The following is a 26,695-nucleotide window of genomic DNA, read 5'->3' on the forward strand; positions in this document are numbered from 1 at the left end:
ATCGGTCTAGCAATTGTGTGTCTCCTCAACCAAGAATCGTTAATGAGCATGGAAGATCTGAGCTGGGAAATGTGACTTGGAATATTCAATTCAGCATCAAATCAGACACAGAAAGTAAAAGAAAGGGAAGGAATGAAAGGTTACATATATAGAGAGATAAAAGTTCAGAAAGCAAACATTACAACATTTTTATTCTTTTCTTAAATCTCCAACTAATAAATCTGAACATCTGGAGATGTTGGAGTTACTGTTGTGGAGAGGGATTTTAAAACTTTAGGCTTTATTCCACTGCAAGTGAGCAGATTAAGTGAAACATTCATGGGCAGCTTCAGATCAAATAAATAACTAGGTTGGTTGTGTCGGAAATTAACGTTAATGGGTCGTAAATAGTAAAGATCAGACTGGGTTGCTTGGATTCCAACTTGGACAAGTGGAAGCTGATGTTGGCACCCTGCTAGTGTATCATTCCCATCTACTTCTGTTCCATTAAAGGGAACTGGCAGTATATTACAAGCTACTTGTATTGAAATTCCTGAAGTACTCTATCAGGGAGTGACTACCATCCGGATTGTGTCTCCTCCAAAGTTGGAATTGACCTCCGTTGATCTTCAGGGGAGAATAAACGCTGTACAGCAACGGGTTTTCAAGCCACCAAGCTTTGGCCACCTATCCTAACGTCTAACATCCTAATGTATGTGGCTCTGTGTCCTATTTTGCCTGATAACGCTCTTTCAAGAAGTTACCAGGAATGCGTTATTGCGTTAAAAAAAGGTTAAATACACGTGTATGATTGCTGTTCATGCACTCTCCTGGATGCACTCTCCTGGAATTCTTTAAAATAGCGGAGTCCAGAATTGCTTTTCTCCCGTCTGAAAAAGATTCAACTAGCAACATTTCACTCGGTTTTCTGTGGCAAAGGAGGACCTAAATTAGAAAGACTGGATCACATCTTTCCAAATGCTTATGGTAACATCCAATTAGTTACATTCACCTGCTCTTTCACCGTTAATGTTTCCTTTAAGTATTTAAGCGTTTCCTTTTTGAATTTTTTATGGAATCTCCTTCCGTAACCCTTTCAAACAGTTTATTCCAGATAATAACAATGTGCTGCATCAAACATTTTTTTTATATAATCATGTCGCCTCTGGTAATGTTGTTCTACACACCCAACACTCAATCCTCACTGCATATTTTTAGGACATTGTAACATTTTCATTGTTTCTTTTTGTTTAATACCAGGTGAATTCGTCTCTCATTACTTTGAAACTACCTCTCTTACTCCCTGCTAATAATCTTTCAATTTTATTTCTCCTGTTCCACAGTTCCGACAGGTTTTAAAATAAAATTACAATCTCGTTTCGTCAGCTGATGCCTTTCCTGCTTAATTCACCTATTCTATAACACCATTGTTGTTGATCGGTCCAGATAGTTTTTGTCCCTTTCCTTCCCCCTGAACTCACTCAAGTGCTCCAAGAGCTTGAACATTGCTTTCCGCTGCTAGCACCGCAGCTTCACAGCGTCCAGCGACCCCGGGTTCAATTCTGGGTACTGCCTTTGTGGAGTTTGCAAGTTCTCCCTGTGTCTGCGTGGGTTTTCTCCGGGTGCTCTGGTTTCCTCCGGACTTGCAGGTTGATAGGTAAATTGGCCATTATAAATTGTCCCTAGTTCAGGTAGGTGGTAGGGAAAAAAAGGGACAGGTGGGGGTGTGGTAGGAATATGGGATTAGTGTAGGATTAGTATAAATGGGTGGTTGATGGTCGGCACAGACTCGGTGGGCCGAAGGGCCTGTTTCAGTGCTGTATCTCTAAATAAATAAAATAAATAAAAACTTGCCAAAGCTCTTTCGACAGCACCTTCCAAACACACGACCTCTACCACCTAGAAGTACAAGGGCGACAAATGTATAGGTGCATCACAACTTGGACATTCCCCTTCACCCTGACTTGGAACTGTACCATCATTTCTTCACTGTCGCTGGGTCAAAATCCTGGCATTCCCTCCCTAACAGCACTGTGGGTGTATCTATCCCCTGGTGCTGCTGGCCCGCAGCATGGCCATGAATGCTGGCACATCAATTCACTGTCCTTCCATGGACCCTGTCGGGAAAGGAAGACACGACTCGCATTTAGACAGCACATTGCACATACTCAACAACATAAACCTGCACATTCATAGCGCCTTAACATAGGAAAATGTCCCAAGGTGCTTCACAGGAACATAAATCAAGCAGAAAATTGACACTGAGCCATGTAAAGACAAATTAGGACAAGTGACAAAAAACTTGGACAAAGAAGTGGGTTTTAAGCAGAGTCGTAAATGAAAGGATAGAGAGAGATTACAGAGGTAGGGAGGTGTGTAGAGACTGGGGGAGGTTACAGAGATAGGGAGGACTGTAGGGGCTGGAGGAGGTTACAGAGATAGGCAGTGTGGGAGGGACTAGAGGAGGTTGCACGGATAGTGGCCGTTGAAGGGGCTGGACGACGTTAGACAGATCGGGAGTGTTATAGAGCTGCAGCTGGTCACAGAAATCAGGAGGGTTGTAGAGCTACAGGATATCACAGGGATAATGAGAGATTTAGGGGATGGAGGAGGTTAGAGAGCTGGGGAGTCTTCCCGGAGCTGGAGGATGTTACAGAGATATGGAGAGCGGTCGGGGCTGGAGGAGGTGACAGAGATGGAGATGTTTGTAGGGACTAGCGGAGGTTACAGAGATAAGGAAGGATGTAGGCTTGGAGGAGGTTACTTGGTAAGGAATGATGAACATTCCATTTTTAATGTTTCTACAGCCTCGCTGTAGTTTGGCCTGCCACCATGGTGATCACAATAACACCAACATTCTTTTCTCCTCATTTTCTCCCATTCTCCTCCTCAGCATGTGGGAAACCTTTCCACTAGCAAACTGTTTGTGTGCGACTCTGTGTGTGCGTGTGAGAGAGATCAAGAGCTGGGGTGTACGTGTGTATGTGTGATAGTGCCTGTGTATGTGTAGCTGTGTGTGTTTGTGTACGAGTGTTTGTGTACGAGTGTGTGTTTGTAAGTGTATGAGTGTGTATATGAGAGTATGTGAGACCGTGTTTGTATGTATGCCTGAGTGTGTGTAATTGGATGTGTGGTGTTGGCCCTCTGGTCTCTGCATGATCAGCTGTATTGGCACAGATTCTGGAACAAGAATCCAAACGTTTTTCCACCTCAGAGTACTCACTAATTCAGTTCTGTTATTTTACTATATACTAATCCTGTCTTTTGCCACGTACTGTTCTTACAAGTTAACTGTGTGCTCCTCAGGACTAGCAACATACTTGCAGAGATAAGGAGGGTTGTAATTGTGGAGCAGTTAACTCCTATAGGAACGGTTGTAGCTGTGGAGTAGACTACAGAGGTATGAAAGGTTCGAGTGCTAGATTAGGTTCAAGAGATTGGATCGAGGACATAGATGGATTGAACATAGGAATACAGGAAATAGGATCAGGCCATTTGGCCCCTCAAGCCTGCTCCACCATTCAAACAGAACATGGCTCAACTTCTAACTCAACTCTATTTTCCCGCTTTCTGTCCATACCCCTTGACACATCCACCGCCCTCTGGGTAAAGAATTCCAAGGATTCACCACCCAATGAGTGAAGAATATCCTCTTCATCTCAGTCCTAAGTGGTCAATCTTATTCTTCGAGTTTATCCCCTGCTTCACGGCTCCCAGCCAGAGGAAACATAATTCCTGCATCTACCCTGTAAGAATTTTGCATGTTTCAATGTGAATCGTCTCTCATTCTGATAAATTCTAGATAGTACAGGCACAACCTACTCAATATATCCTCATATCCCAGGAATTAGCCTGGTGAGCTCCTTCTGTGTCAAGCATATCCTTTCTTAGGTAAGGAGACAAAACTACACACAATACTCCAGGTGAGGTCTCACCAAGGCTCAATAAAAGTTAAGCCAGACATATTTACTCCAGTACTCAAATCCTCTTGCAATAAAGGCCAGCATACCATTTGCCTTCCTAATTGTTTGTTGCATCTGCATGTTAGCGTTCAGTGAAAGAAGACCAAGGAGACTATGGTCCCATTGGACATCAACACTTGTCAATCTCTCACCATTTAAGAAATATTCTGCATTTCCTTTTTTTTTCTAGCAAAGTGGTTAACTTCATATCTTTCCATATAATATTCCATCTGCTATGTTCTTGGCCACACACTTCGCCTGTCTAAATCTCCTTGAATTCTTTTTGCACCCTCCTCACACAACTCACATTCCCACAAAGTTTTGTGTCATCAGCAAACTTGGAAATAGTACCCTTGTTCCCCGCAGTGTAGGAATAGCTGGGGCCCAAGCACTGATCCTTGCGGCTCCCCATTCGCCACAACCTGCCAACTTGAGAATGATCTGTTTAAGCCTATTCTCTCTTTTCTGTCCGTTAACCAATACTCAATCCATTCCATTATAATACCCCCAATCCCATGTGCTCTAATTTTGCTGACTAACTTCTTCTTTGGGTCTTTCTCGAAAACGTTCTGAAAATTAAAATATAGCACATCCACGAGTTTCCTTTTTTCTATTAAGCTTGTTACATCCTCCAAAAACTCCAAAAGAATGAAACTTTTTAAATTGAGACAGTGCTTGCCTGGGACCCAATGAAGGTCAGCTCGCACAGGATGCTGGGTGAGCGGGACTTGGCGCGAGTGAGGACACGGGCTGTAGCTTTTTGGAATGACATCAAGTTAATGGGGGTCAGCATGTGGAAGGTTTGCCAGGAATGGATTGGAATAGTCCAGTCTAGAGGTGAGAAAGTCAGGATGAAGATTTCAGCAGCAGATGAGCTGAGTCAGTGGTGAGGCGGGGCAATGTTAGGGAGGTGGAAATTGGCAGTGTTAGTGATGCCGTAAATATGTGAGTAGAAGTTCATCTTGGGTTGAAATATGACACCAGATTGTGAACAGTCGAGTTTATCTTGGTCTGTTGTCTGAGTGAGGGATGGGGCCATGGACAGATCCTTAGGGAACAGCAGAGATAACCGTGCAAAAGCAGGAGGAGAAGCCATTGGGAGTGGCACCATGACTACGATTAGATAGATCAGAATGATGTCAGGTGTGGGCAGTCCAACCACAGGGAAGAGAATGATTAATCACCGGTCCTCAACTGAGAGGGTAAACGGGGCCTTGGTTTAACAATCCAATTGAAAGACAACACATCCAGCAGTCCAGACTCTTTGCAGAGCTCTCCAGAGTATGACTTGAACCCATAAACTTCTGGCTCAGAGGCGAATATAATATTGACTGAAAGTCAGATGGAAGACAATGTAAATGTCAAATCCATATTTCCATTGACAGCTTCAATGACTTTTGCTGCATTTTATTTCCAGTTATCTTTAAAGAGAATTCAATTTTATAAGCTGTGATGGTAGGAATTGAACTCAGCTCTGTGGATTACTAGTCTAGTGATGTAATCACTAAGTGTATGAATGCTGAGGTATACAGCATGAAAAATAATTTAGCGCTGGTGTACTAATCTGACTAGAAAATTTGAAACATGAATGCCTGCTGTGCAAGAAGACACCTATACACTGAGACAATTCAGCATTTACCTACCTTTTAAAATCTGAACAATGAATGGGCTTCTCCGAGATATGGCTTAGGTGTCACGCCCTAGTCACCTCTGGGTTCCCAACCTGAAATTGACGCTGATGTTGAGGTCCCGACGCAGCTGAGAAAATCCAGCCCACTCACACTGAATCATGCACAAACAGATAGACACACATAATCACACAGACACAGATACACACACACACATATACACACAAAATCGCACAGATACACACACACAGAATTACAAATAGAATTACACATAAATACACATACACAAACCCACATGGTTAAAGTACTGATTCTGGAATGCTGTTGGAGCTGCTCCGAGAATGCACGTCCCCCCAACCCCAAAGAAGGACGTACCACTATTGGGACGGAGCAGGAGTGACTGGGTACTATGTCTGAAGGAAGTCACCTTGTGGCCCTAAGGTTTGGCGATGCCTCAATGGAGATTTTCCACCAGGCTGCAATGGAAAGGCGGGAGGTCCACCCACCTGACTAAACAAATGTAATGGCGATTGCAGAGGAAATGAGAAGCCATGGTGTCAGCTCATACAACTGCGTCCAGTGCAGGAAGAAAGTGATCCACTTCCTTTGTTTTGCCAAGGTGAGTCCTCCATACCTATCTCCTCTTTGGGCTCATATGTGGCTAGGTAGGAGGCAGTGTGACATGGGGAGGGAATGACCACAAAGGCACTGAAAAGGAGGTTAGGCATAACCATATACTGAAAAATGCTTAGCTGCATCTCGGCCACAGGCCGAGATGTATTCATTCTTATGCACTCATGCTTATGCATTCATTCTTAGCACCACAGCCTCACAGCTCCAGCGACCCGGGTTCAGTTCTGGGTACTGTCTGTGTGGAGTTCGCAAGTTCTCCCTGTGACCATGTAAGTTTCCATCCGGTGCTCCGGTTTCCTCCCGCAGCCAAAGACTTGCAGGTTGATAGGTAAATTGGCCATTGTAAATTGCCCATAGTGTAGGTCGGTGGTAGGAGAATGGTGGGGATGTGGTAGGGAATATGGGATTAACGTAGGATTAGTATAAAATGGGTGGTTGTTAGTCGGCACAGACTCGGTGGGCCGAAGTTCCTGTTTCAGTGCTGTACCTGTCTATATCTATGTGGGCGACGCTGGCTAGGCCAGAATTTATTGCCGTTGAGGAGGTGGTGGTGAGCTGCCTTCTTGAACTGCTGGAGTCCATGTGGGGTAGGTACACCCACTGTGCTGTTAGGAAGGGAGTTCCAGGATGTTGACCCAGCAACAGTCAAGTAATGGCAGTATAGTTCCAAGTCTGGATGGGGTCTGGCTTGGAGGGGAACTTGCAGTTGGTGGTATTCCCATGCATCTGCTGCCCTTGTACTTCTAGGCGGTAGAGGTTGCGGGTTTGGAAGGTGCTCTCTAAGGAGCCGTGGTGGATTGCTCCACAAAAGAGAGTGAGGAATGGCTTCATTTGACCTGCAACACTTATGGAGATCTTTTGGTTGGCATGACAAGATCTGCGCAGACTAATCCACAGATGTTGGTGTTCTCTCATGCAGGTCAGCATCTGCAGGAGCCTCCAGCGGAAGGGGGCAGCTGTCAAACTCTGAGGAGAAGATGCAGTCAGAGGATGCACCATCACATGATTCTCCAGTGCCTTTCACCAGAGCAGAGACGTTCACATTGGTGGATGTGCGCTCGGCTTTAGATTCAGGGTCATGAACTGGTGAGAGTACCACAGACACACCTGGCTGAGGCTCCGACAGGCCAGGTCACAGTCGGAGGACTGTGGGTGTCCCGGCCCATGCTGAGCCCCAGCCTGATGATGAGCCTCTGATGTCGCCACCACTGGGTATGCTGAAGTTGCAGAGAGAGGTAAGACATGTGATGGAGCTGCCAGTGGCAATGCACAGTCAGGGGCGAATAATGCAGGAGCCCATTCATACCATGAGTGCTGCCATATCTCAGAATATGAGCGCAGGGCTTCTTCCACTGAAAGGAGGGCGACACTCATATAGAGCCAGATTCCACAGATGGATTCTGGCCTGTACTCCATCACCTTGGCCATGAGCTCAATGCAGCAATGGCAAGACAAGAGTGGGATAAAGCGCCTGGTGTCTTCTCTTCATTCTCTGGTGAGCAGGAAGGTGGAATACAGCCTTGAAAGAATAGAGGAGAGGCTGACCTCCACATCTTGGGTATCACCTGCGGGGGCTCTAAGTGTGGACAATGGCTCCCCAGCCCTCCGCCAATGAGCCCAGCATGAATAAAACCTGTGCCGGGGCCCACCAGGCCTCAGATACCCAGAGGACAGCCGCAAAAGCCATCCCAGGAATGGGTAGCCTGATCAGCAGCCTGCCTGCAGCCCAGCTGCAGGGGAGGGCTCATATCTTGCAGAGGAACTCTTACACGTATTAGGAAAATCCACGTAAGCACACTTGGGGTTCTTTTTCTTTCTATTTGCCATGTTTATTGCTTTATAAAGTTTTGTTGTTATTACGATTCACAATCATTGTTGCCAAATGGTCACTTTTTCATTACTTAATTGTGAGATACTGCCTTCACCCTTGCTTCCTCATTAGGCTGTCAGAGTAGGCACAGGCCGCGTTTGGTAGGTGCTCAGATGCCGACGGTGAAGCTGGGAGCTAGGCAAAGAATCCAGATAGAATGGAGGTGACAGGCAGATTACAGTGATGTAATACTTTATTAAGTTCACTTTGAAAGGACATGATTGTGTCAGGAACAGGTATATCTGAGATTGTCTCTTGCCACCCTTGCGTATCTCTCAATGTGCCTGGGCTCCTGAACAAGTGTTTCAATATCCAGTGTTGCCTGCTCATTAACATCCTCCACATCCTCCTCGTCAGTGGAGGACTGGTGATTAATCATGCCCCCCGGCCTGCTCTCAGTTGTTTTGCTTATTAATTAATTGAATAATTGAAGTAACTGGATATTTCAACATGCTTGTGACCTGTTCTCTGAACGTGGACTGAGTCGCTCCATAAATAAATGTGTTTGTGCAGCAACTTAAATTCCGCAGCATCCATCCAACATGTTTAAATATATATTCAGAATCATTGTAATCCCTGGGATTTGTTCCTGTCATGTTATAATATAAGAATTCTATAACATACACCAACCACAGAAGTATGAAGCTGCCGGATATGGTGAAGAGTAAAATCACAGACTTCTTTCTGCTCTCCATCTCTGGGTCACTGCGATTCTCTCCTTTGCTCTGACCCCTCAGTCCTTTACGAACTCGACTGGCCACTAAAATGTGTCTGACTGTCAAAACTTTGAGCAACACAATTAAAGTGAATGGGAGGAATGGTGTTAAAACTGTGTCAAACCAATCAAATCCTACCCATCCAGGCTGAGTATAATAGGTTGGAATTGGATAACAGAACCAAACAGCATTGTTAATTATCTCTACAGGTTCGTATGCAAAATAGAAGGGAACATTTTTTAAGCAGAGCACAATGCAGGTAGATGCTACAACTACAGCTGCAGTTCTCTTGGTGCAATATTTAGTTTTCAGCTTCTGGCAACAAATGACAACAACTCGATCCAAGGTGAAGGTGATGGTGAACCAGACAGAAAAGTCTGTGGCTGCACGAAGCAAGACAATGTCAACACTACAGACAGGGGGGATGCTCAGCAAATAATTAGAACAGATCCTGAATAGTATGACCTGAGTGACAATGGACAGTAGATCTGCTGTTGCCATGGCCACCAGGTAGCGAGAGGTGCAGGTGGAGAGTCCGCACTTTCCCCGGGATAGGATCACAATCGCCAATAAATTAACTGTAAGAGAGAGACGGGAAAGGAGACTGGAAATTACTGATCAAGCATTCCCGATGTCAGACCCAAATAGTAAGGGCAGAATTTTAGCACCAAAACAAGTGTTTTTTTTGTGGGGGGATGGGGGTGGGGGTCAGTGATTAACATTTTAAAAATTATCATACCTGGCCCCAACCCGCCTCAGACTCGTCCACTTCCAGGTTCAATGTTTGCTTCCTGACCCGAACCTGACAGGACCCCACTCCCATGATCTGAGCGCCCCCCCCTCTCCCCCAGGTCCAGAAGCATTGAAAATCAGGTTCGTCCATTGTGTTTAGGATCAAGCACTCTCCCGCTCATTCCCGACTACTGGACTAGGGCCAATTCCAAGTAAAGGAGACCCTTCCCTGGGGATGGATACCATACAGATGACATCCCAATGGATACACATCACGTTCTATGATAGGACACTCCTTTGTAAGATTGGGGATCAGAAAGTTGCTCTTCCATTTCCCAGAAATGTTGTACATTTCAAAATAGAAAACTCTTTCCTGGGGTTGAGGATCAGACACTACACTTTTCCCTCCCCTCCTCTACTCCTCCCCTTCCCCCGTACATGAACCACATTCCAGGGTAGGAGACCCATCCCTGGGATCGACTACCAAACATTCCCGATCCAATCCCCGTTTCCAGATTCAGACTAGGCTCCAGTAAAGGAGCTCCTCCGTGATCTTGAGGATCAAAACCTCCCATTCCCTCTCCAGAATCAGACAACTCTCCAGGATAGGAAACAACTCCCTGGCGCTGGGAATCAGACTCTCCTCTCTCTCCTGCTCCCCCTCTCTGGACTCGGGTTATGCTGTAGGATAGTAGACCCCTCCACAGAGTTGGGGATCCACAACCCACGATCGGAGATGTCAACACTCTCTCCCTCTCTGCTGTTGGCAATTGGACCCCTCCTGGTCTCAGGCTGCTCCACACTGTCCTCCCCCAGTAATGTAGGGTCAGATTCTGGACCATCCCAGTCCTGAAGCATGTTCCAGAGCCCTCCCTGCCCGACTGGAAGCCAAACCTGTCCATCAAGTAGACCTCAGGACGGGGAAACTGTCAAGAGTAAAAGTCTGTGCGGGAAGGCGGTGGCGTAGTGGACTAGTAACTGGACTAGTAACCTAGAGTATTATTCTGGAGACATGGGTTTGAATCCCACCACAGCAGAAGGTGGATTTTGAACACACATAACAAAAAATCTGGGATTAAAATCTAGTCTAGTAATTGCCGTGAAACCATTGTCGATTGTTGAAAAAAAAAATCTGGTTTACTGATGCCCTTTCGGGAAGTAAATCTGATAACCTTACCTGGTCTGGCCGACATCTCACTCCAGAGCCACAGCAATGTGGTTGACTCTTACATGCCCTCTGAAATGGCCTAGCAAGCCACTCAGTTGTATCTAACCGCTATGAAGTCAGTAAAAATGAATAAAACCGGACCGACTACCCGGCATCGGCCTAGGCACTGGAAATGACGATGGCAAACCCAGCTCTGTCGACCCTGCAAAGTGCTCCCTACTAACATCTGGGGGCTTGTGTCAAAGTTGGGAGAGCGTAGTCCAAAACTAACCACAGATTAGTCAAGCAACAGCCTGACATAGTCATACTCACGGAATCGTACTTTACAGACAATACCCCATGCAATGCCATCACTACCCCCCGGGTATGTCCTGTCCCACTGGCAGGACAGACCCAGCAGAGGTGATGGCACGGTGGTATACAGGAGGAAGGGAGTTGCCCTGGGAGTCCTCAGCATCGACTCTACACCCCATGAAGTCCCATGGCATCAGGTCAAACATGGGCAAGGAAGCCTCCTTCTGAATAGTACCTACCACCCTCCCTCAGCTGATGAGTCGGTACGCATAGATTTAGAAAGCACAGCAACAGGCCCTTCGGCCCATTGTGTCTGTGTCGGCCATCAAGTACCTAAGTATTCTAGTCCCATTTCCCAGCACTTGGCCCGGATTGTTGTATGTTATGGCATTACAAGTGCTCATCTAAATATTTCTTCAATGTTGTGAGTGTTCCTCTCCACCACTTCTGGCAGTGTATTCCAGATTCCAACCACCCTCTGGGTGAATATTTTTCCTCAAATCCCCTCAAAACCTCCTACCCCTTACCTTAAATCTATGTCCCTGGTGCTTGAACCCTCCGCTAAGGGAAAAAGTCTCTTCCTATCCAACCTATTCATGCCCCTCATAATTTTGTATACTCCAATCATGTCCCGCCTCAGCCTTCTCTGCTCAAAGGAAAACAACCCAATCCTTTTCAGTCTCTCTTCATAGCTGAAATGCTCCAGCCCAGGCAACATCCTGGTGAATCTCCTCTGCACCCTTTCCAGTGCAGTCACATCCTCCCGAGAGTGTGGTGCCCAAAACTGTACACAGTACTCCAGCTGTGACCAAACTAGTGTTTCATAAAGCTCCATCGTAACCTCCCTGCTCTTATATTCTATGCCTCGGCTAATAAAGGCAAATATCCCATGTGCCTTCCCAACCAGCTTATTGACCTGTGCTGCTGCCTTCAGTGATCTATGGACAAGCACACCAAGGTCCCTCTGACCTTCTGTACTTCCTAGTGTCCTAACATCTATTCTATATTCCCTTGCCTTGTTAGTTCCCCCAAAAGTCATCAACTCACACTTCTCAGGAGTAAATTCAATTTGCCACATCTCCACCCATCTTACCAGCCCATCTATATCGTCATGCAATCTAAGGCTTTCCTTCTCATTATTCACATCTAAAGCATTAATGTACACTACAAAGAGCAAGGGTCCCAGCACCTATCCCTGTGGTACACCACTGGTTACAGCCTTCCACTCACAAAAACAACCCACGACCATTACCCTCTGTTTTCTGCCACCAAGCCAATTCTGGATCCAATTTGCCAAATTGCCCTGGATCCCATGGGCTGTTACCTTCTTAACCAATCTCCCATGCGGGACCTTATCAAAAGCCTTACTGAAGTCCATGTAGACTACATCAACTGCTTTACCCACATCTACACTTCTAGTCACCTTCTCGAAAAATTCAATCAAGTTAGTTAGACACGATCTCTCCCTGGCAAAGCCGTGCTGACTAGCCCTGCCTCTCCAAGTGAGGATTAATTCTGTCTCTCAAACTTTTGTCCAACAGTTTCCCAACCACTGATGTTCGACACACTGGCCTGTAATTACCTGGTCTATCCCTGCAACCCTTCTTGAATACTGGTACTACATTCGCTCTCCTCGTGTCCTCAGGGACTTTTTAAATTTAGAGATACAGCACTGAAACAGGCCCCTCCAGCCCACCAACTCTGTGCCAGCAATTCCCCATTTATACTGACCCTATACTAATCCTATATTCCTTACCTACAATAGGGCAATTTACAACGGCCAATTTACCTATCACCTGCAAGTCTTTGGCTGTGGGAGGAAACTGGAGCACCCGGCGAAAACCCACGTGGTCACAGGAAGAACTTTCAAACTCTTCACCGGCAGTACCTAGAATTGAACCCGGATCCCTTGAGCTGTGAGAGTGCGGTGCCAACCACTGCGCCACTGTGCCGCCCCATTCTCCCATGATCAGAGAGGAGCTCATAATTTGTGTCAGAGCCCCTGCAGAGCCTTGCCTCACATAACAGCCTGGAATATATCTCATCTGGACCTGGGGATTTATCCACTTTTAATGCCGCTAAAGCATCTAATACTTCCTCCCTTTCAATGTTAATATGTTCAAGTAAATTGCAATACCCCTCCCTGATCTCTACACCTACATCGCCGTTGTCCACAGTGAAAACAGATGAAAAATAATCATTTAAAACCTCACCTATGTCCTCTGGCTCCACACACAGATTGCCACTTTGGTCCGTAATGGGCCCTACTCTTTCCCTGGTTCTTCTCTTGCCCTTAATATACTTGTAAAACAGCTTCGGATATTCCTTTATATTGACCGCCAATGTTTCTTCATGTCCCCTCTTCGCTCTCCTAATTACTTCTTTAAGTACCCTGCTACACTTTCTACACCACTGTAATGCCTCCGCTGTTTTCTTCTCTCCGAATCTGCCACAAGCCTCCTTTTGTTTTCCTGACCCAGGACTCTATATCCCTTGACATCAAGGGTTCCCTGGACTTGATGGTCTTAGCCTTCACCTTAACGGGTACATGTTGGCTCTGAACTCTCACTATTTCCTCTTTGAATGACTCACACTGGCCTGATGTAGACATTCCTCCAAGTAGCTGCTCCCAGTCCACTTTGGCCAGATCCTGTTTTATCATATTGAAATCGGCCTTCCCTCAATTCAGTACTTTTATTTCCGGCCTGTCTTTGCCCTGTTCCACAAATACCATAGATCTTACAGAGTTATGGTCACTATCTCCAAAATGCTCCGCCATTGATTCTTCTACCACTTGTCCAGCTTAATTCCCTGGGATTAGGACCAGTATTGCCCCTTCACTTGTAGGACTTCCTACGTACTGGTTCAAAAAGCTCTCCTGTATACATTTTAAGAATTCCTACCCCTTTCAGCCTGTTACACTAATACTATCCCAGTTGAAGCGAAGTAAGTTGAAATCTCCTACTCTTATTACCCTATTATTTTTACGCCTCTCTGAGATTTGCCTACATATCTCTCCTCTATCTCTCCCTGACTGATTGGAGACTTGCAGTGCACTCACAGCCAAGTGATTTCACACCTTTTGTTCTTACGTTCTACCCATAAGGCCTCATTTAAGGAACCTTCTAAGATATCATCCCTCCTTATTGGATAATTGACTCCTTGATTTCGGTATGTGATTTAAAGGAGCAGTGTCTCAGTATCTGATTTAAAGGAGCAGTGTCTCGGTATCTGATTTAGAGGAGCAGTGTCTCGGTATGTGATTTAGAGGAGCAGTGTCTCAGTGTCTGATTTAGAGGAGCAGTGTCTCGGTATCTGATTTAGAGGAGCAGTGTCTCGGTATCTGATTTAGAGAAGCCGTGTCTCGGTATCTGATTTGGAGGAGCAGTATCTCAGTATCTGATTTAGTGGAGCAGTGTCTCAGTATCTGATTTAGAGGAGCAGTGTCTCACTATCTGATTTGGAGGAGCAGTGTCTCGGTATCTGATTTAGAGGAGCAGTGTCTCGGTATCTGAATTAGAGGAGCAGTGTCTCGGTATCTGATTTAGAGGAGCAGTGTTTCGGTATCTGATTTGGAGGAGCAGTGTCTCAGTATCTGATTTAGAGGTGCAGTGTCTCAGTATCTGATTTAGAGGAGCAGTGTCTCGGAATCTGATTCAGAGGAGCAGTGTCTCGGTATCAGATTTAGAGGAGCAGTGACTCGGTATCTGATTTAAAGGAGCAGTGTCTCTGTATCTGATTTAGAGGAGCAGTGTCTCAGTATCTGATTTAAAGGAGCAGTGTCTCGGTATCTGATTTAGAGGAGCAGTGTCTCAGTATCTGATTTAGAGGAGCAGAGTCTCAGTCTCCGATTAACAGGAGCAGTGTCTCAGTATCTGATTTAAAGGAGCAGTGTCTCAGTATCTGATTTAAAGGAGCAGTGTCTCAGTATCGGATTTAGAGGAGCAGTGTCTCAGTATCTGATTTAAAGGAGCAGCGTCTTGGCATCTGATTTAGAGGAGCAGCGTCTCGGTATCAGATTTAGACGAGCAGTGTCTCAGTATCTGATATAGAGGAGCAGTGTCTCAGTACCTGATTTAGAGGAGCAGTGTCTCAGTATCTGATTTAGTGGAGCAGTGTCTCAGTATCTGATTTAGAGGAGCAGTGTCTCGGTATCTGATTTAGAGGAGCAGTGTCTCAGTATCTGATTTAAAGGAGCAGCGTCTCAGTATCTGATTTAGAGGAGCAGCGTCTCGGTATCTGATTTGGAGGAGCAGTGTCTCAGTATCTGATTTAGAGGAGCAGTGTCTCACTATCTGATTTAGAGGAGCAGTGTCTCGGTATCTGATTTAGAGGAGCAGTGTCTCAGTGTCTGATTTAGAGGAGCAGTGTCTCAGAATCTGATTTAGAGGAGCAGTGTCTCGGTATCTGATTTAAAGGAGCAGTGTCACGGTATCTGATTTAGAGGAGCAGTGTCTCGGTATCTGATTTAGAGGAGCAGTGTCTCAGTATCTGATTTAGAGGAGCAGTGTCTCGGTATCAGATTTAGACGAGCAGTGTCTCAGTATCTGATTCAGAGGAGCAGTGTCTCGGTATCTGATTTAGAGGAGCAGTGTCTCAGTATCTGATTTCAAGGAGCAGCGTCTCAGTATCTGATTTAGAGGAGCAGTGTCTCAGTATCTGATTTAGAGGAGCAGTGTCTCGGTATCTGATTTGGAGGAGCAGTGTCTCAGTGTCTGATTTAGAGGGGTAGTGTCTCAGTATCTGATTTAGAGGAGCAGTGTCTCGGTATCTGATTTAGAGGAGCAGTGTCTCAGTATCTGATTTAGAGGAGCAGTGTCTCAGAATCTGATTTAAAGGAGCAGTGTCTCACTATCTGATTTAGAGGAGCAGTGTCTCGGTAACTGATTTAAAGGAGCAGTGTCTCGGTATCTGATTTAGAGGAGCAGTGCCTCGGTATCTGATTTGGAGGAGCAGTGTCTCAGTATCTGATTTAGAGGAGCAGTGTCTCGGTATCTGATTTGGAGGAGCAGTATCTCAGTATCTGATTTAGTGGAGCAGTGTCTCAGTATCTGATTTAGAGGAGCAGTGTCTCACTATCTGATTTGGAGGAGCAGTGTCTCGGTATCTGATTTAGAGGAGCAGTGTCTCGGTATCTGAATTAGAGGAGCAGTGTCTCACTATCTGATTTGGAGGAGCAGTGTCTCGGTATCTGATTCAGAGGAGCAGTGTCTCGGTATCAGATTTAGAGGAGCAGTGTCTCGGTATCTGATTTAAAGGAGCAGTGTCTCTGTATCTGATTTAGAGGAGCAGTGTCTCAGTATCTGATTTAAAGGAGCAGTGTCTCGGTATCTGATTTAGAGGAGCAGTGTCTCAGTATCTGATTTAGAGGAGCAGAGTCTCAGTCTCCGATTAACAGGAGCAGTGTCTCAGTATCTGATTTAAAGGAGCAGTGTCTCAGTATCTGATTTAGAGGAGCAGTGTCTCAGTATCGGATTTAGAGGAGCAGTGTCCCAGTATCTGATTTAAAGGAGCAGCGTCTTGGCATCTGATTTAGAGGAGCAGCGTCTCGGTATCAGATTTAGACGAGCAGTGTCTCAGTATCTGATTTAGAGGAGCAGTGTCTCAGTACCTGATTTAGAGGAGCAGTGTCTCAGTATCTGATTTAGTGGAGCAGTGTCTCAGTATCTGATTTAGAGGAGCAGTGTCTCGGTATCTGATTTAGAGGAGCAGTGTCTCAGTATCTGATTTAAAGGAGCAGCGTCTCAGGATCTGATTTAGAGGAGCAGCGTCTCGGTATCTGATTTGGAGGAGCAGTGTCTCAGTATCTGATTTAGAGGAGCAGTGTCTCAGTATCTGATTTAGAGGAGCAGTGTCTCGGAATCTGATTCAGAGGAGCAGTGTCTCGGTATCAGATTTAGAGGAGCAGTGTCTCGGTATCTGATTTAAAGGAGCAGTGTCTCTGTATCTGATTTAGAGGAGCAGTGTCTCAGTATCTGATTTAAAGGAGCAGTGTCTCGGTATCTGATTTAGAGGAGCAGTGTCTCAGTATCTGATTTAGAGGAGCAGAGTCTCAGTCTCCGATTAACAGGAGCAGTGTCTCAGTATCTGATTTAAAGGAGCAGTGTCTCAGTATCTGATTTAAAGGAGCAGTGTCTCAGTATCGGATTTAGAGGAGCAGTGTCTCAGTATCTGATTTAAAGGAGCAGCGTCTTGGCATCTGATTTAGAGGAGCAGCGTCTCGGTATCAGATTTAGACGATCAGTGTCTCAGTATCTGATTTAGAGGCGCAGTGTCTCAGTACCTGATTTAGAGGAGCAGTGTCTCAGTATCTGATTTAGTGGAGCAGTGTCTCAGTATCTGATTTAGAGGAGCAGTGTCTCGGTATCTGATTTAGAGGAGCAGTGTCTCAGTATCTGATTTAAAGGAGCAGCGTCTCAGTATCTGATTTAGAGGAGCAGCGTCTCGGTATCTGATTTGGAGGAGCAGTGTCTCAGTATCTGATTTAGAGGAGCAGTGTCTCGCTATCTGATTTAGAGGAGCAGTGTCTCGGTATCTGATTTAGAGGAGCAGTGTCTCAGTGTCTGATTTAGAGGAGCAGTGTCTCAGAATCTGATTTAGAGGAGCAGTGTCTCGGTGTCTGATTTAAAGGAGCAGTGTCACGGTATCTGATTTAGAGGAGCAGTGTCTCGGTATCTGATTTAGAGGAGCAGTGTCTCAGTATCTGATTTAGAGGAGCAGTGTCTCAGTATCTGATTTAGAGGAGCAGTGTCTCGGTATCAGATTTAGACGAGCAGTGTCTCAGTATGTGATTCAGAGGAGCAGTGTCTCGGTATCTGATTTAGAGGAGCAGTGTCTCAGTATCTGATTTCAAGGAGCAGCGTCTCAGTATCTGATTTAGAGGAGCAGTGTCTCAGTATCTGATTTAGAGGAGCAGTGTCTCGGTATCTGATTTGGAGGAGCAGTGTCTCAGTGTCTGATTTAGAGGGGTAGTGTCTCAGTATCTGATTTAGAGGAGCAGTGTCTCGGTATCTGATTTAGAGGAGCAGTGTCTCAGTATCTGATTTAGAGGAGCAGTGTCTCAGAATCTGATTTAAAGGAGCAGTGTCTCACTATCTGATTTAGAGGAGCAGTGTCTCGGTAACTGATTTAAAGGAGCAGTGTCTCGGTATCTGATTTAGAGGAGCAGTGCCTCGGTATCTGATTTGGAGGAGCAGTGTCTCAGTATCTGATTTAGAGGAGCAGTGTCTCGGTATCTGATTTAGAGGAGCAGTGTCTCGGTATCAGATTTAGAGGAGCAGTGTCTCAGTATATGATTTAGAGGAGCAGTGTCTCAGTATCTGATTTGGAGGAGCAGCGTCTCGGTATCTGATTTAGAGGAGCAGCGTCTCGGTATCTGATTTAGAGAAGCCGTGTCTCGGTATCTGATTTGGAGGAGCAGTATCTCAGTATCTGATTTAGTGGAGCAGTGTCTCGGTATCTGATTTGGAGGAGCAGTGTCTCAGTATCTGATTTAGAGGTGCAGTGTCTCAGTATCTGATTTAGAGGAGCAGTGTCTCGGAATCTGATTCAGAGGAGCAGTGTCTCGGTATCAGATTTAGAGGAGCAGTGTCTCGGTATCAGATTTAAAGGAGCAGTGTCTCTGTATCTGATTTAGAGGAGCAGTGTCTCAGTATCTGATTTAAAGGAGCAGTGTCTCGGTATCTGATTTAGAGGAGCAGTGTCTCAGTATCTGATTTAGAGGAGCAGAGTCTCAGTCTCCGATTAACAGGAGCAGTGTCTCAGTATCTGATTTAAAGGAGCAGTGTCTCAGTATCTGATTTAGAGGAGCAGTGTCTCAGTATCGGATTTAGAGGAGCAGTGTCCCAGTATCTGATTTAAAGGAGCAGCGTCTTGGCATCTGATTTAGAGGAGCAGCGTCTCGGTATCAGATTTAGACGAGCAGTGTCTCAGTATCTGATTTAGAGGAGCAGTGTCTCAGTATCTGATTTAGTGGAGCAGTGTCTCAGTATCTGATTTAGAGGAGCAGTGTCTCGGTATCTGATTTAGAGGAGCAGTGTCTCAGTATCTGATTTAAAGGAGCAGCGTCTCAGGATCTGATTTAGAGGAGCAGCGTCTCGGTATCTGATTTGGAGGAGCAGTGTCTCAGTATCTGATTTAGAGGAGCAGTGTCTCAGTATCTGATTTAGAGGAGCAGTGTCTCGGAATCTGATTCAGAGGAGCAGTGTCTCGGTATCAGATTTAGAGGAGCAGTGTCTCGGTATCTGATTTAAAGGAGCAGTGTCTCTGTATCTGATTTAGAGGAGCAGTGTCTCAGTATCTGATTTAAAGGAGCAGTGTCTCGGTATCTGATTTAGAGGAGCAGTGTCTCAGTATCTGATTTAGAGGAGCAGAGTCTCAGTCTCCGATTAACAGGAGCAGTGTCTCAGTATCTGATTTAAAGGAGCAGTGTCTCTGTATCTGATTTAAAGGAGCAGTGTCTCAGTATCGGATTTAGAGGAGCAGTGTCTCAGTATCTGATTTAAAGGAGCAGCGTCTTGGCATCTGATTTAGAGGAGCAGCGTCTCGGTATCAGATTTAGACGATCAGTGTCTCAGTATCTGATTTAGAGGAGCAGTGTCTCAGTACCTGATTTAGAGGAGCAGTGTCTCAGTATCTGATTTAGTGGAGCAGTGTCTCAGTATCTGATTTAGAGGAGCAGTGTCTCGGTATCTGATTTAGAGGAGCAGTGTCTCAGTATCTGATTTAAAGGAGCAGCGTCTCAGTATCTGATTTAGAGGAGCAGCGTCTCGGTATCTGATTTGGAGGAGCAGTGTCTCAGTATCTGATTTAGAGGAGCAGTGTCTCGCTATCTGATTTAGAGGAGCAGTGTCTCGGTATCTGATTTAGAGGAGCAGTGTCTCAGTGTCTGATTTAGAGGACCAGTGTCTCAGAATCTGATTTAGAGGAGCAGTGTCTCGGTATCTGATTTAAAGGAGCAGTGTCACGGTATCTGATTTAGAGGAGCAGTGTCTCGGTATCTGATTTAGAGGAGCAGTGTCTCAGTATCTGATTTAGAGGAGCAGTGTCTCAGTATCTGATTTAGAGGAGCAGTGTCTCGGTATCAGATTTAGACGAGCAGTGTCTCAGTATCTGATTCAGAGGAGCAGTGTCTCGGTATCTGATTTAGAGGAGCAGTGTCTCAGTATCTGATTTCAAGGAGCAGCGTCTCAGTATCTGATTTAGAGGAGCAGTGTCTCAGTATCTGATTTAGAGGAGCAGTGTCTCGGTATCTGATTTGGAGGAGCAGTGTCTCAGTGTCTGATTTAGAGGGGTAGTGTCTCAGTATCTGATTTAGAGGAGCAGTGTCTCGGTATCTGATTTAGAGGAGCAGTGTCTCAGTATCTGATTTAGAGGAGCAGTGTCTCAGAATCTGATTTAAAGGAGCAGTGTCTCACTATCTGATTTAGAGGAGCAGTGTCTCGGTAACTGATTTAAAGGAGCAGTGTCTCGGTATCTGATTTAGAGGAGCAGTGCCTCGGTATCTGATTTGGAGGAGCAGTGTCTCAGTATCTGATTTGGAGGAGCAGTGTCTCGGTATCTGATTTAGAGGAGCAGTGTCTCGGTATCAGATTTAGAGGAGCAGTGTCTCAGTATATGATTTAGAGGAGCAGTGTCTCAGTATCTGATTTGGAGGAGCAGCATCTCAGTATCTGATTTAAAGGAGCAGCGTCTCGGTATCTGATTTAGAGGAGCAGCGTCTCGGTATCTGATTTAGAGAAGCCGTGTCTCGGTATCTGATTTGGAGGAGCAGTATCTCAGTATCTGATTTAGTGGAGCAGTGTCTCGGTATCTGATTCAGAGGAGCAGTGTCTCGGTATCTGAATTAGAGGAGCAGTGTCTCGGTATCTGAATTAGAGGAGCAGTGTCTCGGTATCTGATTTAGAGGAGCAGTGTTTCGGTATCTGATTTGGAGGAGCAGTATCTCAGTATCTGATTTAGAGGTGCAGTGTCTCAGTATCTGATTTAGAGGAGCAGTGTCTCGGAATCTGATTCAGAGGAGCAGTGTCTCGGTATCAGATTTAGAGGAGCAGTGTCTCGGTATCTGATTTAAAGGAGCAGTGTCTCTGTATCTGATTTAGAGGAGCAGTGTCTCAGTATCTGATTTAAAGGAGCAGTGTCTCGGTATCTGATTTAGAGGAGCAGTGTCTCAGTATCTGATTTAGAGGAGCAGAGTCTCAGTCTCCGATTAACAGGAGCAGTGTCTCAGTATCTGATTTAAAGGAGCAGTGTCTCAGTATCTGATTTAGAGGAGCAGTGTCTCAGTATCGGATTTAGAGGAGCAGTGTCTCAGTATCTGATTTAAAGGAGCAGCGTCTTGGCATCTGATTTAGAGGAGCAGCGTCTCGGTATCAGATTTAGACGAGCAGTGTCTCAGTATCTGATTTAGAGGAGCAGTGTCTCAGTACCTGATTTAGAGGAGCAGTGTCTCAGTATCTGATTTAGTGGAGCAGTGTCTCAGTATCTGATTTAGAGGAGCAGTGTCTCGGTATCTGATTTAGAGGAGCAGTGTCTCAGTATCTGATTTAAAGGAGCAGCGTCTCAGTATCTGATTTAGAGGAGCAGCGTCTCGGTATCTGATTTGGAGGAGCAGTGTCTCAGTATCTGATTTAGAGGAGCAGTGTCTCGCTATCTGATTTAGAGGAGCAGTGTCTCGGTATCTGATTTAGAGCAGCAGTGTCTCAGTGTCTGATTTAGAGGAGCAGTGTCTCAGAACCTGATTTAGAGGAGCAGTGTCTCGGGATCTGATTTAAAGGAGCAGTGTCACGGTATCTGATTTAGAGGAGCAGTGTCTCGGTATCTGATTTAGAGGAGCAGTGTCTCAGTATCTGATTTAGAGGAGCAGTGTCTCGGTATCAGATTTAGACGAGCAGTGTCTCAGTATCTCATTCAGAGGAGCAGTGTCTCGGTATCTGATTTAGAGGAGCAGTGTCTCAGTATCTGATTTCAAGGAGCAGCGTCTCAGTATCTGATTTAGAGGAGCAGTGTCTCAGCATCTGATTTAGAGGAGCATAGTCTCGGTATCTGATTTGGAGGAGCAGTGTCTCAGTGTCTGATTTAGAGGGGTAGTGTCTCAGTATCTGATTTAGAGGAGCAGTGTCTCGGTATCTGATTTAGAGGAGCAGTGTCTCAGTATCTGATTTAGAGGAGCAGTGTCTCAGAATCTGATTTAAAGGAGCAGTGTCTCAGTATCTGATTTAGAGGAGCAGTGTCTCGGTAACTGATTTAAAGGAGCAGTGTCTCGGTATCTGATTTAGAGGAGCAGTGCCTCGGTATCTGATTTGGAGGAGCAGTGTCTCAGTTTCTGATTTAGAGGAGCAGTGTCTCGGTATCTGATTTAGAGGAGCAGTGTCTCGGTATCAGATTTAGAGGAGCAGTGTCTCAGTATATGATTTAGAGGAGCAGTGTCTCAGTATCTGATTTGGAGGAGCAGCGTCTCAGTATCTGATTTAAAGGAGCAGCGTCTCGGTATCTGATTTCGAGGAGCAGCGTCTCGGTATCTGATTTGGAGAAGCCGTGTCTCGGTATCTGATTTGGAGGAGCAGTATCTCAGTATCTGATTTAGTGGAGCAGTGTCTCAGTATCTGATTTAGAGGAGCAGTGTCTCACTATCTGATTTGGAGGAGAAGTGTCTCGGTATCTGATTTAGAGGAGCAGTGTCTCGGTATCTGATTTAGTGGAGCAGTGTCTCGGTATCTGATTTAGAGGTGCAGTGTCTCAGTATCTGATTTAGAGGAGCAGTGTCTCAGAATCTGATTTAGAGGAGCAGTGTCTCGGTATCTGATTTAGAGGAGCTGTGTCTCGGTATCTGATTTAGAGGAGCAGTGTCTCGGTATCTGAATTAGAGGAGCAGTGTCTCGGTATCTGATTTGGAGGAGCAGTGTCTCAGTATCTGATTTAGAGAAGCAGTGTCTCAGTATCTGATTTAAAGAAGCAGTGTCTCGGTATCTGATTTAGAGGAGCAGTGTCTCGGTATCTGATTTAGAGGAGCAGTGTCTCGGTTTCAGATTTAGAGGAGCAGTGTCTCAGTATCTTATTTAAAGGAGCAGTGTCTCGGTATCTGATTTAGAGGTGCAGTGTCTCGGTATCTGATTTAGAGGAGCAGTGTCTCAGTATCTGATTTAGAGGAGCAGTGTCTCAGTATTTGATTTAAAGGAGCAGTGTCTCGGTATCTGATTTAGAGGAGCAGTGTCTCGGTATCTGATTTCGAGGAGCTGTGTCTCAGTATCTGATTTATAGGAGCAGTGTCTCAGTATCTGATTTAGAGGAGCAGTGTCTCGGTATCTGATTTAAAGGAGCAGTGTCTCAGTATCTGAATTAGAGGAGCACTGTCTCGGTATCTGATTTAGAGGAGCAGTGTCTCAGTATCTGATTTAGAGGAGCATAGTCTCATTATCTGATTCAGAGGAGCAGTGTCTCAGTATCTGATTTAGAGGAGCATTGTCTGGGTATCTGATTTAGAGGAGCAGTGTCTCAGTATCTGATTTAGAGGAGCAGTGTCTCGGTATCTGATTTAGAGGAACAGTGTCTCTGTATCTGATTTCGAGGAGCAGTGTCCCAGTATCTGATTTAAAGGAGCAGCATGTCAGTATCTGATTTAAAGGAGCAGTGTCTCGGTATCATATCTAAAGGAGCAGTGTCTCGGTATCTGATTTCGAGGAGCAGTGTCTCAGGATCTGATTTAGAGGAGCAGTGTCTCGGTATCATATCTAAAGGAGCAGTGTCTCGGTATCTGATTTAGAGGAGCAGTGTCTCGGTATCTGATTTAGAGGAGCAGTGTCTCAGTATGTGATTTAGAGGAGCAGCATCTCGATATCAGATTTAAAGGAGCAGCGTCTCGGTATCTGATTTAGAGGAGCAGTGTCTCAGTATCTCATTTAGAGGAGCAATGTCTCGCTATCTGATTTAGAGGAGCAGTGTCTCAGTATCTGATTTAGAGGAGCAGTGTCTCGGTATCATATCTAAAGGAGCAGTGTCTCGGTATCTGATTTCGAGGAGCAGTGTCTCAGTATCTGATTTAGAGGAGCAGTGTCTCGGTATCATATCTAAAGGAGCAGTGTCTCGGTATCTGATTTTGAGGAGCAGTGTCTCGGTATCTGATTTAGAGGAGCAGTGTCTCAGTATGTGATTTAGAGGAGCAGCATCTCGATATCAGATTTAAAGGAGCAGCGTCTCGGTATCTGATTTAGAGGAGCAGTGTCTCAGTATCTCATTTAGAGGAGCAATGTCTCGCTATCTGATTTAGAGGAGCAGTGTCTCAGTATCTGATTTAGAGGAGCAGTGTCTCGGTATCTGATTTAGAGGAGCAGTGTCTCGGAATCTGAATTAGAGGAGCAGTGTCTCAGTATCTTTGATTTAAAGGAGAAGTGTCTCGGTCTCTGATTTAAAGGAACAGTGTGTCGGTATCTGATTTAGAGGAGCAGTGTGTCGGTATCTGATTTAGAGGAGCCGTCTCTCGGTATCAGACTTAGAGGAGCAGTGTCTCGGTATCAAATCTAAAGGAGCAGCGTCTCGGTATCAGATTTAAAGGAGCAGTGTCTCAGTATCTGATTTAGAGGAGCAGTGTCTCAGTATCTGATTTAAAGGAGCAGTGTCTCTGTATCTGATTTAGAGGAGCAATATCTCGGTTTCTGATTTAGAGGAGCAGTGTCACGGTATCTGATTTAGAGGAGCAGTGTCTCAGTATCTGATTCAGAGGAGCAGTGTCTCGGTATCTGATTTAGAGGAGCAGTGTCTCAGTATCTGATTTCAAGGAGCAGCGTCTCAGTATCTGATTTAGAGGAGCAGCGTCTCGGTATCTGATTTAGAGGAGCAGTGTCTCAGTATCTGATTTAGAGGAGCAGTGTCTCGGTCTCTGATTTGGAGCAGCAGTGACTCAGTGTCTGATTTAGAGGGGTAGTGTCTCAGTATCTGATTAAGAGGAGCAGTGTCTCGGTATCTGATTTAGAGGAGCAGTGTCTCAGTATCTGATTTAGAGGAGCAGTGTCTCAGAATCTGATTTAAAGGAGCAGTGTCTCAGTATCTGATTTAGAGGAGCAGTGTCTCGGTAACTGATTTAAAGGAGCAGTGTCTCGGTATCTGATTTAGAGGAGCAGTGCCTCGGTATCTGATTTGGAGGAGCAGTGTCTCAGCATCTGATTTAGAGGAGCAGTGTCACGGTATCTGATTTAGAGGAGCAGTGTCTCGGTATCAGATTTAGAGGAGCAGTGTCTCAGTATCTGATTTAGAGGAGCAGTGTCTCATATCTGATTTAGAGGAGCAGTGTCTCAGTATCTGATTTAGAGGAGCTGTGTCTCAGTATCTGATTTAGAGGAGCATTGTCTCGGTATCTGATTTAGAGGAGCAGTGTCTCACTATCTGATTTAGAGGAGCAGTGTCTCAGTATCTGATTCAGAGGAGCAGTGTCTCGGTATCTGATTTAGAGGAGCAGTGTCTCAGTATCTGATTTCAAGGAGCAGCGTCTCAGTATCTGATTTAGAGGAGCAGCGTCTCGGTATCTGATTTAGAGGAGCAGTGTCTCAGTATCTGATTTAGAGGAGCAGTGTCTCGGTCTCTGATTTGGAGGAGCAGTGTCTCAGTGTCTGATTTAGAGGGGTAGTGTCTCAGTGTCTGATTTAGAGGAGCAGTGTCTCGGTATCTGATTTAGAGGAGCAGTGTCTCAGTATCTGATTTAGAGGAGCAGTGTCTCAGATGCTGATTTAAAGGAGCAGTGTCTCGGTATCTGATTTTGAGGAGCAGTGTCTCAGTATCTGATTTAGAGGAGCAGTGTCTCAGTATCTGATTTAAAGGAGCAGTGTCTCGGTATCTGATTTAGAGGAGCAGTGTCTCGGTATCTGATTTCGAGGAGCTGTGTCTCAGTATCTGATTTAGAGGAGCAGTGTCTCAGTATCTGATTTAGAGGAGCAGTGTCTCGGTATCTGATTTAAAGGAGCAGTGTCTCAGTATCTGATTTAGAGGAGCAGTGTCTCGGTATCTGATTTAGAGGAGCAGTGTCTCAGTATCTGATTTAGAGGAGCATTGTCTCGGTATCTGATTTAAAGGAGCAGCGTGTCAGTATCTGATTTAAAGCAGCTGTGTCTCAGTATATGATTTAATGGCGCAGTGTCTCAGTATCTGATTTAGAGGAGCAGTGTCTCGGTATCATATCTAAAGGAGCAGTGTCTCGGTATCTGATTTAGAGCAGCAGTGTCTCGGTATCTGATTTAGAGGAGCAGTGTCTCAGTATCTGATTTAGAGGAGCAGTGTCTCAGTATCTGATTTAAAGGAGCAGTGTCTCGGTATCTGATTTAGAGGAGCAGTGTCTCGGTATCTGATTTCGAGGAGCTGTGTCTCAGTATCTGATTTAGAGGAGCAGTGTCTCAGTATCTGATTTAGAGGAGCAGTGTCTCGGTATCTGATTTAAAGGAGCAGTGTCTCAGTATCTGATTTAGAGGAGCAGTGTCTCGGTATCTGATTTAGAGGAGCAGTGTCTCAGTATCTGATTTAGAGGAGCATTGTCTCGGTATCTGATTTAAAGGAGCAGCGTGTCAGTATCTGATTTAAAGCAGCAGTGTCTCAGTATATGATTTAATGGCGCAGTGTCTCAGTATCTGATTTAGAGGAGCAGTGTCTCGGTATCATATCTAAAGGAGCAGTGTCTCGGTATCTGATTAAGAGCAGCAGTGTCTCAGTATCTGATTTAGAGGAGCAGTGTC

This window comes from Heterodontus francisci, chromosome 49 (assembly GCF_036365525.1).
Source record: "Heterodontus francisci isolate sHetFra1 chromosome 49, sHetFra1.hap1, whole genome shotgun sequence".
NCBI classification, from domain to species: domain Eukaryota; kingdom Metazoa; phylum Chordata; class Chondrichthyes; order Heterodontiformes; family Heterodontidae; genus Heterodontus; species Heterodontus francisci.